Raw genomic sequence first — 16,239 nt, forward strand, 5'->3', positions numbered from 1 at the left:
TTCAGTCTTACCTTTATTTCCCATTTTAACTAGAGAATCAGCAGGCTGTTCAATTGGGAAGCATGTTGAAATTATGTAAGTATCTCAAATTATTTGATAATTTCTTCCTGTCCTTTTATTGGTCCTCTCTTTCTGGAACTTATATTATTCGGCTAATAGGCATCCTTGACCAATCTTTTACATTTCCTTTTCTCTTTTCATTTCTTAGTCTGTTTTACTTTCAGTCTACTTTCTGAGAGTTTTCTTCAACTTTACATTCTATCCCTTCTGGAAGGTTATTAATTTTTTGCACTCATATTTTTAATTCCCAAAAGCTGTTTTTGTTTTTAAGATTTTATCCATTTGACAGAGAGATAGAGAGCACAAGTAGGCAGAGAGGCAGGCAGAGAGAGAGGGAGAAGCAGGCTTTCCGCTGAATAGGCAGCCCAATGTGGAACTCGATCCCAGGACCCCAGGATCATGACTTGAGATGAAGGCAGCCGCTCAACCGACTGAGCCACCCAGGTGCCCCTGTTTTTGTTTTCTAAGTCATTTGTTAGTTTCCTTTTTTGAGTATCATATTTCTTGTCTCCCTAAATTTATAAATAAAAGTGTTCTTTCCTCGAGTTTCTTATTGCAAAATCTCTCTTAAAGTTGCTTTTTCTGGTTTGAATACTTTGCAACACACTGCCCATCAGATTCTTTCCTTAATTATCTGATGTTCTTTGACTGCCTGATCACATATGTAAGTACAGCACTAAAACAAGGTTTGGAAATTTCTTTTGTGTTGGGTGGGTTGAGGGGTAAGCTTATTCAGTGCAGTTCTTTTGTAGAGCGAATTTTCTGAACCATTTCCATATAGAACCTTTGATTTTAGCTTTATATTTTTTAACTTAGGCTGATCAGGGTCCCTAGAAAAATCTCAAATATATCTTAACTGTGGGGTCTGTTCTAATTGCTGGATAGTAGAAAAGGACTGAGGGGTACTAACATTCGGTTTATAAACATTGAATTAAATCCATCATTTTCAGTAAAGTACCTCTGTCCTCAGCTGTGCTTGGTGCTTCTGGTTTATAGTCACTCCAGAGAATGAACTTGAGATTTAGTGTTCTGCTGGCTTAAACAGAAGCAGTGTGGAAAAGTAGAAGAAGGGATTTGGTGGTTTGGCAACCTCTTGGTCTCCTAATGCTACTGAGATTAGACACCACACTTGTGCTTTGTATCTCTAATATAAATTGATTGCTTCTAGGCTTTCTGAACCATTGGCTAGGTTTCTGCTTTCTCAAGACTGCTATGTCATTTACCAATCACCCAACCATCTGCTTTCTGGTTTCCATGTGTTTTGCTGTTTTCTTTGCCCGCATTGTCTTTTTGTTGTAGATTTAGATCTTTAAAATATTCATTTACTATTACTTTAATGGGGTTTTGAGAATGAGCAAAATTAATAAAGATGTCAATCTTTTATCTTTACCAGAAATTCAAACTCACTCATCAATTTGATGATGACATTTACCTTCTTGACGATTTTATTCTCCCAACTGTAGATGTTCTAACTACCATCCCAAACCAAGCCATGACTAGCCATTTCAGTGAGACTCAGTGTAGTAATTTAAATCTTCCACATCATTAATTTACTTCCATTTACAAATTGTTAATTTCATAAGGTAGAATGCTTCATCCTTCCCCAAGGTCCCTATCCCAATCTGTTTTCCTCTTGTGACAAAGTATTGCTAGAAAAAGTCATGAAAGCATATAATCAAATTTTATTCCAAACCTGTAATTATGATAGGGTTTCTTTACTTACTCAAAACTCATTTTGCTATATAATCCAAGGCCTAAATCAGCAGCAAAATTTTTCTAGTGTTACTCCTAACACTGTCAAAACTACTCTGATCATAACCTCATCATTGTTGTGAATAAATGGAGACAATGCAAAACAGGTTTCCACATATCTTCTCTCCACTCCAATGCTACTTCTTCAACCATCATTTCTTCCACCTTGTTATCTTCAAAGTACAGCAGATTTTTCTTATTCATTTTCTAATGCCACTCTGTGCCAAAGGCATATTTTATGCCACTTTCTCTCATTCTAGCTCCAATTATTAAATCTTCTCATTCTGGTGATGGTAGCACCTCCCTGAATGTTTAGATCCATACTATACTAAAAACACAACAACTATAAGCCTTTAACTACATGAATATCCCTTTAGTTTACTACCATAACTCTTCCTTTTCCACTATTAACAAATTTCTAGTAAGCACCCATTAAATCTTATCCCTATAAAAATCTGTATTCTAGGCCAGTACTTTACTAAAGCTGGCTTTCAGAGGTAAACAAGAAGTGATTGCAGTGATTTCTTTCTCTTATTTCACCTGCCTTAATATCTCTACAGAATTTTAAATTGTTCATTACAATGTCCTTCTTGAAGTTCTTGATTTTTTTGGTTTCCATGCCACTACATTCTCTTTGCTTCCTCTCAAGACTTCTGGATACTCTTTGTTTGTTACTTTTAATCTTTTTTCCTGACCATTGTAAGCATTTTTCAATGTTCATTCTTCAATCTATTTTAGATTATCGCCTCCATAGCACTTTTTCTCTTGATTTTAAGTTTCCCATGGCTTTAGCAATCATTTTGAGTAAGTGACTCCAGAGCTCACATTTTCATTGCCAATTTCTCTTCCAGGATGCCCTGCTGCATTGACAGACAGCATTCTGATAAATAATGTAAATGATTTCTGGTAACCTATGATTCTAATGTTTAATAGCAAAAACACTTACAGGTGCTTTGAATTTACCCTTTTTCTCTTTTACATGACCAAACATATAACAGCTTAAAACTCCCAGTCCCACTCTATATCTCCTTGTGCAAAAGTAGGGATATATATTCATTCATTAACTCCATGCTGGAAGCAAACTCATCAGGAAATATTACTCCCTTGTTTCTGCTAGCTGCACATCAAAGGATCAATCTGTAGCAAACTAATATTTTCATATCTCAAAATTGGGTGCTGGTATTTAGTATAAATTCAGATGACAAATACAAATATTAATAAGGATTCATGGGCATAGCAGTTAGCCAGGAGTCATCTAGTTATCAACTATTAGGTCATTAAAAATAATTTTTATAAGTAACATATTTTTATTTTGGATATAATAAATAAAAAGAGTTTAAAGAATTCCCATTAAGAGCAAAATTCCTTTATCATATTTTTATTTATTTAAAAAGATATTTCAGCACTTACCTTTATAGGCAGCAACAAAATAAAAATAAAACCAAAAGGAAACAAAATTGATGCTGAACTTATCTCATTCTAGATTTAAGTAATATCCATTGATAAACACAAACTATTTGAAAAATAATCCTCTTTTTCTTTAAAGACATGTATCATATGACCTCACTGATATGAGGAATTCTTAATCTCAGGAAACAAACTGAAGGTTGCTGGAGTGGTGGGGGGTGGGAGGGATGGGTGGTTGGGTGATAGACATTGGGGAAGGTATGTGCTATGGTGAGCACTGTGAATTGTGTAAGATGGTTGAATCACAGACCTGTACCTCTGAAACAAATAATGCAATATATATTAAGAAAAAAAAAAGAAGAAGATATCAGGAGGGGAAGAATGAAGGGGGGGAAATCGGAGGGGGAGACGAACTCTGAAAAAACAAACTGAGAGTTCTAAAGGGGAGGGAGTGGGGGGATGGGTTAGCCTGGTGATGAGTATTAAAGAGGGCACGTTCTGCGTGGAGCACTGGGTGTTATGCACAAACAATGAATCATGGAACACTACATCCAAAACTAATGATGTAATGTATGGTGATTAACATAACAATAAAAAATAAAAAAAAATAATCCTCTTTTTCTTATCAAGAGATACATTTCAAATACTCTGTTTAATGTATATTCATCAAAATTACTAACATATTTACAGTTTTTAGTCAATATTTACAGTTTTTAGTCAAATAAATGTTAATTGAAATAATTCAGAATTTTAAAATTTTTTTAACTTTCTATTTTGAGACAATTTTGTTAAACATTACAAAAATATTAAAATAGGAAGTATAAACCTTGTATATCCTTCTTGAAGCTTCTGCAAATGTTAACCTCATACATAACCACAAATACAATAGTAAAAATTAAGAAATTAACATTGATTCAAGGTTAATCAACAGATCTTATTCAAGTAGTTCCAATTGCCTGGCTTATGTCCTTTTCCTGGTCCAGGATCCAATTCCTGATCACACATTGCATTCAGTTGTCATGTGTCCCTAGTCATCTTTAATTTGAGAGTTTCTTCCATCTTCCTTGTCTTTCATAATCTTGAGACTACTGATAAGCCCTGGACAATTATTTTGTAACATATCTTTCACTTTGGGTTGTATGATATTTCTTCACAAGTAAATTCAGGTTATACATTTTAGGCAAGAATACAACAGAAGTGATGTGCCCTTCTTAAGGCATCATACCAAGATATATCAACATGATGCTGATATATCAAATTACTCACTAGTAATTTTATTTTAAATGTCCATATACAAATATTATATTCTTTGCATGTATTGATACTTCCAGTGGAAAAAAAGTCAATTGAAATATCTACAAGAGGATATGCAGTTTTTCAAAATTCTTTTAAAAAATGTTTTAAGAACATTTATGTAGACAAGTGTATTGAAATGCTGAATTATGAGAAATAGTGAAATTGGATGCAGGAAGATATGTTGTCAAGAGAAATTTATTTTTTAAATATGAGAGACATTAGAACATATTTGTTTGCTAGTGGGAATAATCCAATAAAAGGCAGAGAATGCATTATTATTTCAATCACAACTTTTAAGAAAGAAAATTTTCTATCAGTATGGTGCAGCCACATAGTAGAATCCTATACAACTTTTTAAAATGCTTATTATAATTGTTGATATAGAATATTGTTTACTATTTTCTGTTTAGTAAGAATATCAAAATTTAAAATAACGTAGAATATGAGTACACTTTTGAAGTGTGTATACGTGTCTATTTCCTCAGAATAACCTATAGAAAGATGTGATTCTAAACGCTATTAAGTCTAAAACTGAGTCTCTCTGCTTGGTTGACATACATTTTTACCATGGAATTTTGCACTCTTATTTTAAGAATTCAAAATAAAAAGCAAAACCTTAATGTTGATTAAAATTAATTGAATACTTATGCCATATGGGGAGATATATCTAGACGGTTTCAATGTTCCAGTAATAATACAACTATTTTTCAAGTAGTAAGCTTTCTCTTCCTCTAAAAAAATTAAATATTTGGATAAATTGCGGATTTTCACTTTTAAATGCAAGCTTACATAGAAACAATGATCAATAGACTGTTTTTAATTAAGCATTAATTATATATTTATCAGGCACGAGGTATGTTTCTAGGTGCTGAGTATACAAAGGTGAATGTGACCTAGTTAGCCCTAAATGGAGGTTCAGACTGCAGTGTAAAAGGTGCTCAGATAGACTTAAAATTTATAACAATAATTCATATAACATTTCACACGGATTTCACACATATTATCTTACTTATTTTATTTTTTATTTATTTAAGTAGGCTCCATGCCCAGTGTGGAGCCCAACATGGAACTTGAACTCACAACCCTGTGATCAAATTCTGAGCTGAGATCAGGAGTCGGATGCTTAACCAACTGAGTCACCCGGATGCCCCCATATGACCCTACTTTTGATGATAAACCTAACCAGTAGGTAAGAAAATAATACTTATATTTGAAAACACTTTACAAAATAACTTTCCAGGGCTCGTCAATTGTTTTAAGATTATAAAAAGACAAAAGCTGAGGAACTCTCTCAGATTAAATAGTTCAGAAAGCTTAAGTGATTTTCTTAATTTCATAGACTAGTAAGTATTAAGGTTATAATTTTAACTGAGATCTTCAAATTAAGTCACACACACACATACATACACGCATTTAATTAATATTTTATCTATATTCCTGGAAACTGGCTACTCTTCACTGGAATGAGTGATAAATTATTTGGAGGATTAGCTGCACACTGTATAATCAGATTGCTATTTCTTTTTATCTTCAACATGAAAATTTTAAATGTCAACATGAAATAATTATCTAACATTTTAATTGTCAAAAATAAATACATGAAATTATTTTTCTTCTCCTTTCATTTTTAACATTACACTTTGTGACTCCATTCTGTCATGAACGTACTATCATCATAAATCCCATAATATTTTCTTGTATTATTTGTTTGCTAGTCCATAAGCTTTCTGAGGGTAGGGTTACTTCATGTTAATTCTCCCAAGCTCATTCTCTAGATTACTCTCTGCCATGTATCATGGGCTCAAAAGTTGTTTGTTAAACAATTGAGTGGATGGATGCCCCAGACCTTAACATTATTACATACAAGAAACTAAAGGCATAATGAATTCCATTATGTCTAGTTAATCTTCAAATTATATGCTTTATCATTATATTTAATAATTTTATCCTTATTTTGTTTTCTCACCTGTATTTTAAAAATTTTAATTATTACAAATGTTTTATATATTGGAAAATTACACGACAATGTAGGTGTTAATGTATATCACAATCGAAACATAACTCTGAAATAGGCCAACTGCAACTGAAACTGAATTTAGCCTACAAAATCCCCTTGAATACTGTATTTACAAAGGGATAATGGTGTAGCTGTGAGCACATTTCTATGGATTCACATGATATACTCTTTAGCTAATTGGCAATTGAAAATGCACTTACAAATATAGGTCCATGGAGATTGTAGTTTTGGAAATCCATTGCAAAATATAACCCTTAGTTATCTTCACTGCTAAAAAGGCAACCCGATGTATGCTAACATATATTTTTCCCCTTAAGTAAGGCCTAGAAAAAGCAATTGTATTGACCTAAAAGTAGGATGTGTCTATGAGGCCAGAAAATAATTATTTTTTTCAAAGGTGTGTTCAGGGAACAGAGAAGAGATTAAATTTAAAACTCCTTTTAAATGGTTCATGGAATGGCATTAATAGCTAGTCCAAAGGGATTTATTCTAATCTACTTTCTTGGCTAAAACTAAGGATTTAATGAAAGTGATTTCTATAATGGGTGGATAAAACAGAGTTTATTCTTGTAATTTGTTTTGGTAGGAAATACTGGTATAGGTGATGTTACATGATATATCAACCCTTTTATAGTGTATTGTCATAATAGAAGTAAAAAAACAAAAACAAATATATTTGTGACCAAGTCAAAGGAAATTCAGTTTTTAACCTAAAAATATACTGCAGGCAGAACTGGGCTAGTTTGCGATACCCCTTCTTCTCCATGACATATGGGAATTACAGGCCCCAGGGCATTCTTCCCAGGCCTTAGTAAAACATTTCTTCCTGTATCTAGTTGCAAACATTGAGTAAAATTTTAGATAACTGGAATGTAGGTACCTGTTCATATCTGCTTCAATTCAGTAACCCTGTTGAATCCCTTTCTTATTCTCCTGAATTCTGCTCCAAGTCAGTGTCCTTCTTTTTATCCCTGCATCATGCTATGCTGTGATCTAGCTCAGGTTTTCAGCAAAGCTGTTCCCTCTGCCTGGAATTTCTTCACTAATTTTTGGGTCCTTGATTCCCTTCTCTATCTTCAGGTCTCAGATTAAATGATAGCTCCTCATTAACTTAGACCACTCTACTTATATTAGTTATTGTCACACTGCCATTAGCTTTATCATCAAATCTTTTACTTTTCTAGGACAGCTCTTCACACTTTGTACTCATTCATTTCTTTGTATGTTTTTCTCTCCATACCCCCTTTTAACCACCCAGGGACTAGACTAGAACCATATTTGACATATATTTGGTGAGTAATAAATATTTATACATTTAAGGACTTGGATTGCTTAAAGCTTTTTTTTTTTTCTGGCAGTAGCATAGTTTAGAAGAAATCAAATCATAAAAATACAATAAAAATACAAAGTCTAGGGGCACCTGGGTGGCTCAGTCATTAAGCGTCTGCCTTCAGCTCAGGTCATGATCCCAGGGTCCTAGGATGGAGCCCCACATCCGGCTCCCTGCTCAGCAGGAAGCCTGCTTCTCCCTCTCCCACTCCCCCTGCTTATGTTCCCTCTCTCGCTGTCTCTCTCTCTGTCAAATAAATAAATAAAATCTAAAAAAAAATATGAGGTCTAAAGTGCTCCATACTGTCCATGGCCAAAATGTGTGGTTCAGTTCATATTCCCACATGGTGTACACATAATATTTGATATAATGACAACTGACTTCTATGATAGTGATCTTGAGATATATAACTTCTTCAGATGAAAAAGATTATTTATACTCTGTATACCATTACACCCTCAACCTCCCATGCTTCATGTGAACACATCACATTAGAAATGGCATTGATCGCCCCTGTTGTGAAGCACTTGGTGCATAGCAGATGTCCAGTAAATATTTTGTTAGTGAATGCATTAATAAATTGTATGAATGAATGAATGAATGAATGAATAAATAAATAAATAAATAAAATTGTAGAATTTAAGGTTGGGAACAAGCAAATAAGTTTCAGAAAATCTCTAGCCACAGGATTAAAGCAAACATTAATTCTGATTAGCTTAATCAGTTGGGAAATGCATTTCACTACATCAGTTTTAAAATATACTGTAAACAGAGGTAGTATTGTGATTTTCAGTAATGTGTTAGTTATGCTGGTCAGAGCAATTAAAGCAGAAAATGTAATGCAGTGTCACCAGAGGAAAGTTTCCCCTGGGGTTCAGCGAAAGAAGATGTGTCATCGAGTCCAGTTGCATTCAGTTTGAAACTGCACAGTTCTGGCAATATTGGCTAGGTCCCTGGGCGAGTTACTTATTTAACTTGAATTTGCTCATTTTTAAAATGGAGATAATACCACACCTGGTGCTTCTGATTACTGGAAACTGCTTCAAAATCTCAATAGCTCCTGAATGGCTCTCTAGAATGGTAAGGCTATGATGTTGTGAATATTGTCAAGACCTACACACTAAGGGACTGTGGATGTTTAATGAGATAATTAATGGATAGCAACTTTATGACAAATATTTGCTGATTTAAGACTAATGTTTTATTAAAATGGTACTGAAGTAACATCATAACAAGTACTAGTTCAAGTTAAAAATTTAAACCACTGGGGCGCGTGGGTGGCTCAGTCGGTTAAGCATCTGCCTTCAGGTCAGGTCATGATCCTGGAGTCCCAGAATGAGGCTGGATCCCAGCTCCCTGCTCAGCAGGGAGTCTGCTTCACACACCCCACCCCGCCCCCTGCTCCTGCTCTCTTTCACTCACTCTCTCAAATAAAATCTTAAAAGTAAATAAATAAAATAAATAAAAATTTAAACCTCCAAGTGAACCAATAAATAACTACATATTGCAATCATCTTCTGAAGTATTGGTACCACACTTATTTCATACCTAAGAAACAAAGGAGAGATGCCACCTTGGGGCATAATAATACTAACTCACATGATGGAATTTTGAAGACTAAAAAGATTTTCATCCCCTAAAATATCTTTATCACTGACTGCTGTGACTCTAATTCCCTAATATTGCCATGGAAAACCACTGGAGTTTTATTGTTATAACACAAATTAAGGAGTTAAACCATGTTAAACTGCTCTTCTATGTAGAAAACAAACAAATACAGACAATTTAGTATGGTTCAACTGTTCTATTTAACCCATTATCATGCATTAACATCTTATGTGAAATTATTTATTAGATTGTCTACCTACTAGGAAATGAAGGGATGCCATGATGAGGGAGTGAACAGAGAGGGAAAAGAAGTTCCAGACTCAGGTAATGGGATTACCTTAAAATGGCATCATAATGCAATCCCTGAGCAAACAGGAAAATAATGGAGTAACTTGGGTTTGGATGAGTTACAAAGAGGAGCAAAAGCAAGTTCAGACATTTTTTTAAAAATGGGAACCAAGAAAACAGACCACAAGGGTCTTTATAAGTTTGTGGTATGAGACCTTAGCTAGACATGACATCCATGGTGCTATTCACCACAGATTGCTACATTTATCTTTGATGAGTTCTGTCAGATCAAATGTGCTAAGGAGAATGCCATGAGTTCTGTAGCACTAGGATATATATTGAGCACAAGGATATTTTATTAAGATAAAATTGACATATAATGTATAAGTTTAGGGTGGAAAATGAGTCGATTGCAATATGATTACTACTGTAGCATTAGCTAACACCTCTGTCATGGCACATAATTATCACTACTTTGTAGTGAGAACATTTAAGATCTCGTCTCTCAGCAACTTTTACGTTTATAATACAGTATTGTTGACTATAATCACTATGCTGTACATTAGATCTTTAGAACTTACTCATTTCCTAATAGCTGTTTGCTAGTTTTACAACGAAGGACTGTCTTTCTCTAGGACCTGGGAACCAGCCCTTTAAAATGTAATCAGCCAAAAGATAGTGCCCCTATCTTCCAGTCCCTCTGAGGGGGTAGGAGCCTAACTTCAATAAGCTGTAATTAGCAAATACAGATAGCCTAATCACATTAACCAACTTCACCTCTAAATTTGCCACTAGCTCACCTCAATGCTTAAAAACTCTCGCCTGCCTTTTGTCTCAACAGAGTTGAGTTTAATCTCTCTCGCATATTGCAATTATCTCAATCTCTACTGCAATAGTGTTGAAAAAATATATTCAAGAATGCCATGAAAATCACACACACACACATCCGCAAATTTGATTCAAAAAAAAATGGCAATTTTTGCCCATTGAGGCTTCCTAGAAACAGCAAACCATAGGAAATATTAATGATTCATATTTTCATGAAAAGAAAAAACAAATTTAAGTACATTTAAGATTGGATATTTCTTTCCTCCACTTCGTTTCCTGGGACTTCCCTGTTCTGATTATTGGGGGCAAAACTATGGAACTGTTTTAATACACATTATTTTAAAATTGGGTGAAAAACTGCTGGACTCAAATTAATCGTAGCAACGAAATTCGAGTAAACCAAATTCAAACAGCTTTCTTCAGTTTAGTAATAAAAGTTTTGCTCTTAACTTCAACTCAGCACATCATGTCTTTAAAAAAAAAAAAACCCACAAAATTCTTGCAATGTTTTTATTTTTTCTGTGAAAGTTATCAACGTGAATTCCTTTCTTTCTCTCCGGCCACACATCCTTCTGTCCTACCACTGCCAAATTCGAAGGCTGGAGGGTATACACATCTGCCCTGGGCAAATACAATCAGTGTTTCTTCCACAAACACAGATTCCCATGACAACCAAACAGAAAGGGGAAAAAAAAGAGAGGGAGAAGCCAAGGATATTAAATTTCTCTTAGACCCACCACCTGATTCTCATTTGACCCACTGTCTGGGTCTTATTAAGCATACCCTGATCACTTTTATTCCCATAGCCTTTTTACAAGCTGGGCATATGGAATCCTAGGCCTCATACTTTTCCATGTTACTGAACAACAATCCTAGTAGGGCAAGAGAACATTGGTGAAGCCATTTTATTTCCATCATTTATAGGTTGTTAGGTTCTTCTGCAGAGGCATCAACTCAGGCTGTGTAAGGACACCTGTCCACCTGAGTGAGCCTGAGATTACTAATTCATTTCACATGGGTCACCAAACTGATATCAAATAGCAGTAGCTCTTGTTTATTACCAGCTTAGATCAGATTCAAACTGGAGGCTCAAAGCTAAAAGGCTTAACCTCCAGCCCCTTCACCCTAGGTCACTCCCAATCTGTCTCTGGGGCACTTTTAATTAATGGCAGAGTGAAAAGGATTATAAATTCCAGAATTCCCATATACTTATGGATGCCCAACTCACTGACAGCTAAGAAGGCTTTCCATTAACACATATTTGTTCATATGATTGTATCTGCACAAACCAAATTAGCTGGAGACACGAGGAGGCAATTATCTTGAAAATTCAGGCTAAAATAAAAATCCTGCAACTGAGGTTTGGGAATTTACCTTTTTGAGATTGGGAAAATCTGCCAGATGATGTCCTTGCATTAAATTTAACTTTGCATGTGCTAGTGCCAAAGGGCAAAGAAAAATGGAAAGTGCAGGTGATTATGCAGACCATAACATGTAGCCGTCCAATAGTGAGAGAAAAAAAAAGAGAAGAGAAAGCCTTAAGAAACGAGATTGACCTAATTCAGCAATTAGCCAAAATCCAGTGCTGCCTCATAGTATAAAGATAGTTAGGATTATTGGAAAGTGGGAAAACAGAATTGTGAGACACTAACTTCAAGTTTTCTATATATTTGTTTCCTTATAGAATACTCCAAGGTTAAAGAAAATTCTAGGACAATTGAATGTCCTTTCTAAATCATGTACTTTTTTTTTTAAAGATTTTATTTATTTATTTGAGAGAGAGAATGAGAGATAGAGAGCACGAGAGGGAAGAAGGTCAGAGGGAGAAGCAGACTCCCTGCTGAGCAGGGAGCCCGATGTGGGACTCGATCCCGGGACTCCAGGATCATGACTTGAGCCGAAGGCAGTCGCTTAACCAACTGAGCCACCCAGGCGCCCCATATACTTCTTTTGGCCATATACATGACCCTTATGGCTTTGTTTTAAACTGGTTAAATCTAGTATTTGGAAACACTTGTATAGAACAAAATGAAGATTCTAAAGTTACTTCTGGAAATAGGTACCTGAATCAAGTGTACTAATACATGCACCAACCACATAGCTAAGCCTGTCCCATGCTATGCTCTTTCACATATTAAATTTCATCTTTGCAGCAATTTCATGACGGCAATATTATTATATCTATTGCATAAATAAAGAAACTGAGGCTTGTTTTTAAGAATATTAATTCTTTGGTATATATATTATTTTGGTTACTTATATATTTGGTGGGTAGATACAGATAACACCACCTGTTCTGGGTTGAATTGTGTCCCCCCCCAAAAGATATTCTTAAGTCCTAACCCTCTGAACCTATGAATATGACCTTATTTGAAAATAGGGTCTTTGCAGGTTAAATCAAGGTAAGATGATGTCATTGGGAAGGTGCTTAATCCAATATAATGAATGTCCTTATTAAAAGAGGGAGGGGCGCCTGGGTGGCTCAGTTGGTTATGATTTCCACTCAGGTCATGATCTCAGGGTCTTGAGATTGAGCCCTGCGTCAGTCTCCGCTTGGAGACTGCTTGAGATTCTCTCTCTCTCTCTCCCTCTGCCCCTCCTCCAGCTCGTGCATGCACCCTTTCTCTCTTTAAAATAAATAAATAAAATCTTAAAAAAAAAAAAAAAGAGGGTAATTTGGACACAACACCGTGATCCGGGGAGAGAGCCATGTGAAGATGGAGGCAGATTGGAGTGATACATACACAAGGCAAGGAATGCCAAGTAGTGCTGGCCATCACTAGAAGCTAGGAGAGAGGGGCAGGGAACAGATTCTTTCTCAGAGCCTTCAGTAGGAACCAACCCTGCCAGCACCTTGCTTTTGGATTTCTGGGCTCCACACTGTGAGAGAATAAATTTCTATTGTTTTAAGCCACTAGTTGCTGGTACTTTGTTATGGAAGCCCTAGGAAACTAATACATCACTCGATACAGGAGCGAGAAAATGACCATAGAGAAGTTAATTTTTTATCTTAAGCAAATTCAGATGACGCTGGTATATATCTCTTTTATGTTTCTTTATGTAAACATGGGTAGAATATTTCCAACAGAAAAAGATAATATCTGGGCTAGAAAGAGGCCCTCACAAAGTTATTATTTTGTGTTCCATTCTAAAAATTCTGACCATGTAACTGCCTTACCCCCAAAATAAATGTTTTTTCTGAGGCGCCTGGTTGGCTCAGTTGCCTTCGGCTCAGGTCATGATCCCAGGGTCCTGGGATCGAGCCCCGCATGGGGCTCCCTGCTCAGCGGGAAGCCTGCTTCTCCCTCTCCTGCTCCCCCTGCTGGTGTTCCCTCCCTTGCTGTGTCTCTGTCAAATAAGTAAAATCTTAAAAAAAATAAATAAAAATAAATGTTTCTTCAATAAAGGAGATTTCATTACCTATAGAATGGGTCCCTAACTTCTCAGACTGGCAGTGCCTTGCATGAAGTAGACTCTTAAAAATGTCTAATAATTAGACATATGGATTCACCTTCTTTTCTGGGCTTATCTTGCTCTGCTTGCATAGAGCCACCCAGTACGCTAGCTAAATGGAATTCCTGTCTATTTGCCCAAACATGCCTTCCTTCTTCCCACTTTCTTCCTTTTAGTCATGCTGGGGCCATCATATTAAAGGACTGCTCCTCTTCTCTCTTCACTCCCTCAACATATTTAAATCCTACCAGGCATTAAGACTATCTGATAAGATGGTAAGATAGCTCCTGTGTTAATTCTTTACTAATTACAGGGACTTTGGAATTTGGCTATTCCCTTCTCTGCAGCAATTTGTGAGTCTCATGTGACTTTCCCAGTTGTGTGCTTTGCCATATAGTATTGTTGATCTTATCTCCATTACTTTTTCAGAAATCTCTTTGATCAGGTGGTATTCCTACTCATGTTTTATGCTCTGCGCCTACATCCAGCACCTAGCATAATGCCTTATACAGAGTTCATCCTCTATAAATGTTTGCTGAATTGATTTTAAGTTTGAATTAAGCAGCACGGGATCTCTTGGGTTGAAGAATCACATTGCAGATGGCATGCTTGTATTGCTCAATATTGCTGCACCAATGGAGCAAGGCATATGCTGCAAATTCTTCATCTAAATGGTAGGAGCTCGCAAAGGAAAGTTTTTTCATAAAAGGTTTTCTACAACCAAAAGTAAGAAGAGAAACAGGCAAATACTACAGATTTTTTTTCCAATTCATTCTATCCATCTAGTGGCAATTCATTTGTCTCGTTAGTATATCTGCTAGATTCCAGTGTTAGATTCAAAATAAAGCTAATTTGCATTGGCATAGTGACTTAACTCACTGGTGTATTATTACTATGTAAGCAGGTGTACATGCGACTACAAATAAATGCTTGCTGATGGAATCCCAGCAGGGCTTCTGATGAGTTTTCATTTTGTTGAACCTTACCCAGGAAATTACTGTGTAAAAAGCTTTGCTATTAGTTCTTTGCCTGAAATATCGTTTAGCTACACCTGGCCAAATTCATGGCAATTATACTAACTATACAAACAGGACATTCCAAAATTCTCATCAGCTTTTTATATTCATTTTCTCAAATTTATTACTGAAATAATAAAAAAATATAAAATACTCATACTCAATCCTAAACAGCATGCATTAGAGACACTTAGTATTTAAAAGTAAAAAAAAAACTTATAAAAAGAGGATAATGTAAGTCGGGCTTTCCTTAGAAGAGAACCCACACTGTAAATTATCAACTCCAAAGCTTCAAGTCACTGTTTACTAGTGATATGTACAATATAAACCTTATGTGTGTTAATCGCAGCCCTAAACATGCTTAAATGGAAAAAATAGAAATTGTTCTACTGCATCACATGATACATTAAAAAGCTGAGAATAAAAATTGGGGCTCTTGGTGCCATAGCAATATGACCATATATATCAAATATTTATCTTAAGTTATGTGGCATGATCAAATCCACCATATCTTTATAGCTGTGTTATAATGAATTTTATACTTGTTAATATTCATCAGTAGGCTTTGGTTTTAAAAATATTTTAGTCAACAAATATTCTTGTGTGTTTCCTTTACATGAGGTTCTCCGGGAAATGTTCAGTTATAAAGAACACAAAATAGTCTCTGATTTCAAAAATCTCACTTTAGTTTGAAATGAGAAATGAGACAAATATCCACATAAAAGAAGACCACCGGAAATACAAGACGATGTATGCCAGATGGCAAAGTGCTTGGGGCGCCTGGGTGGCTCAGTCCGTTAAGCAGCTGCCTTTGGCTCAGGTCATGATCCCAGGGTCCTGGGATCGAGCCCCACGTCAGGCTCCCTGCTCAGCGGGGAGCTTGCTTCTCTCTCTGCCTGCCGTTCCCCCTGCTCGTGCTCTCTCTCTCTGTCAAATAAATAAATAAATCTTAAAAAAAAATGCTTGCAATAGGCGATCAGTGCATACATAACCAATGGTGGAGAGAAATGGCCCTGAGGGCAAGATGTTGGGCAAGTTCCATAAAACAGAGTGACCGTATGTGCTGATTTGAATGGAAGAATTCTACTTTCTGCCTATATACCTGGTGTGATAATTAATATGACCCACTGTCACTCTCAGAAGTGTTTCAATTTAAATGATAATTATATGTTCAGTCTACCACA

The sequence above is a fragment of the Eumetopias jubatus genome, unplaced genomic scaffold (genome assembly GCF_037043125.1).
Source record: "Eumetopias jubatus isolate StellerSeaLion01/CBP00866 unplaced genomic scaffold, mEumJub1_p1.0 scaffold_1, whole genome shotgun sequence".
In the NCBI taxonomy this organism is placed as follows: domain Eukaryota; kingdom Metazoa; phylum Chordata; class Mammalia; order Carnivora; family Otariidae; genus Eumetopias; species Eumetopias jubatus.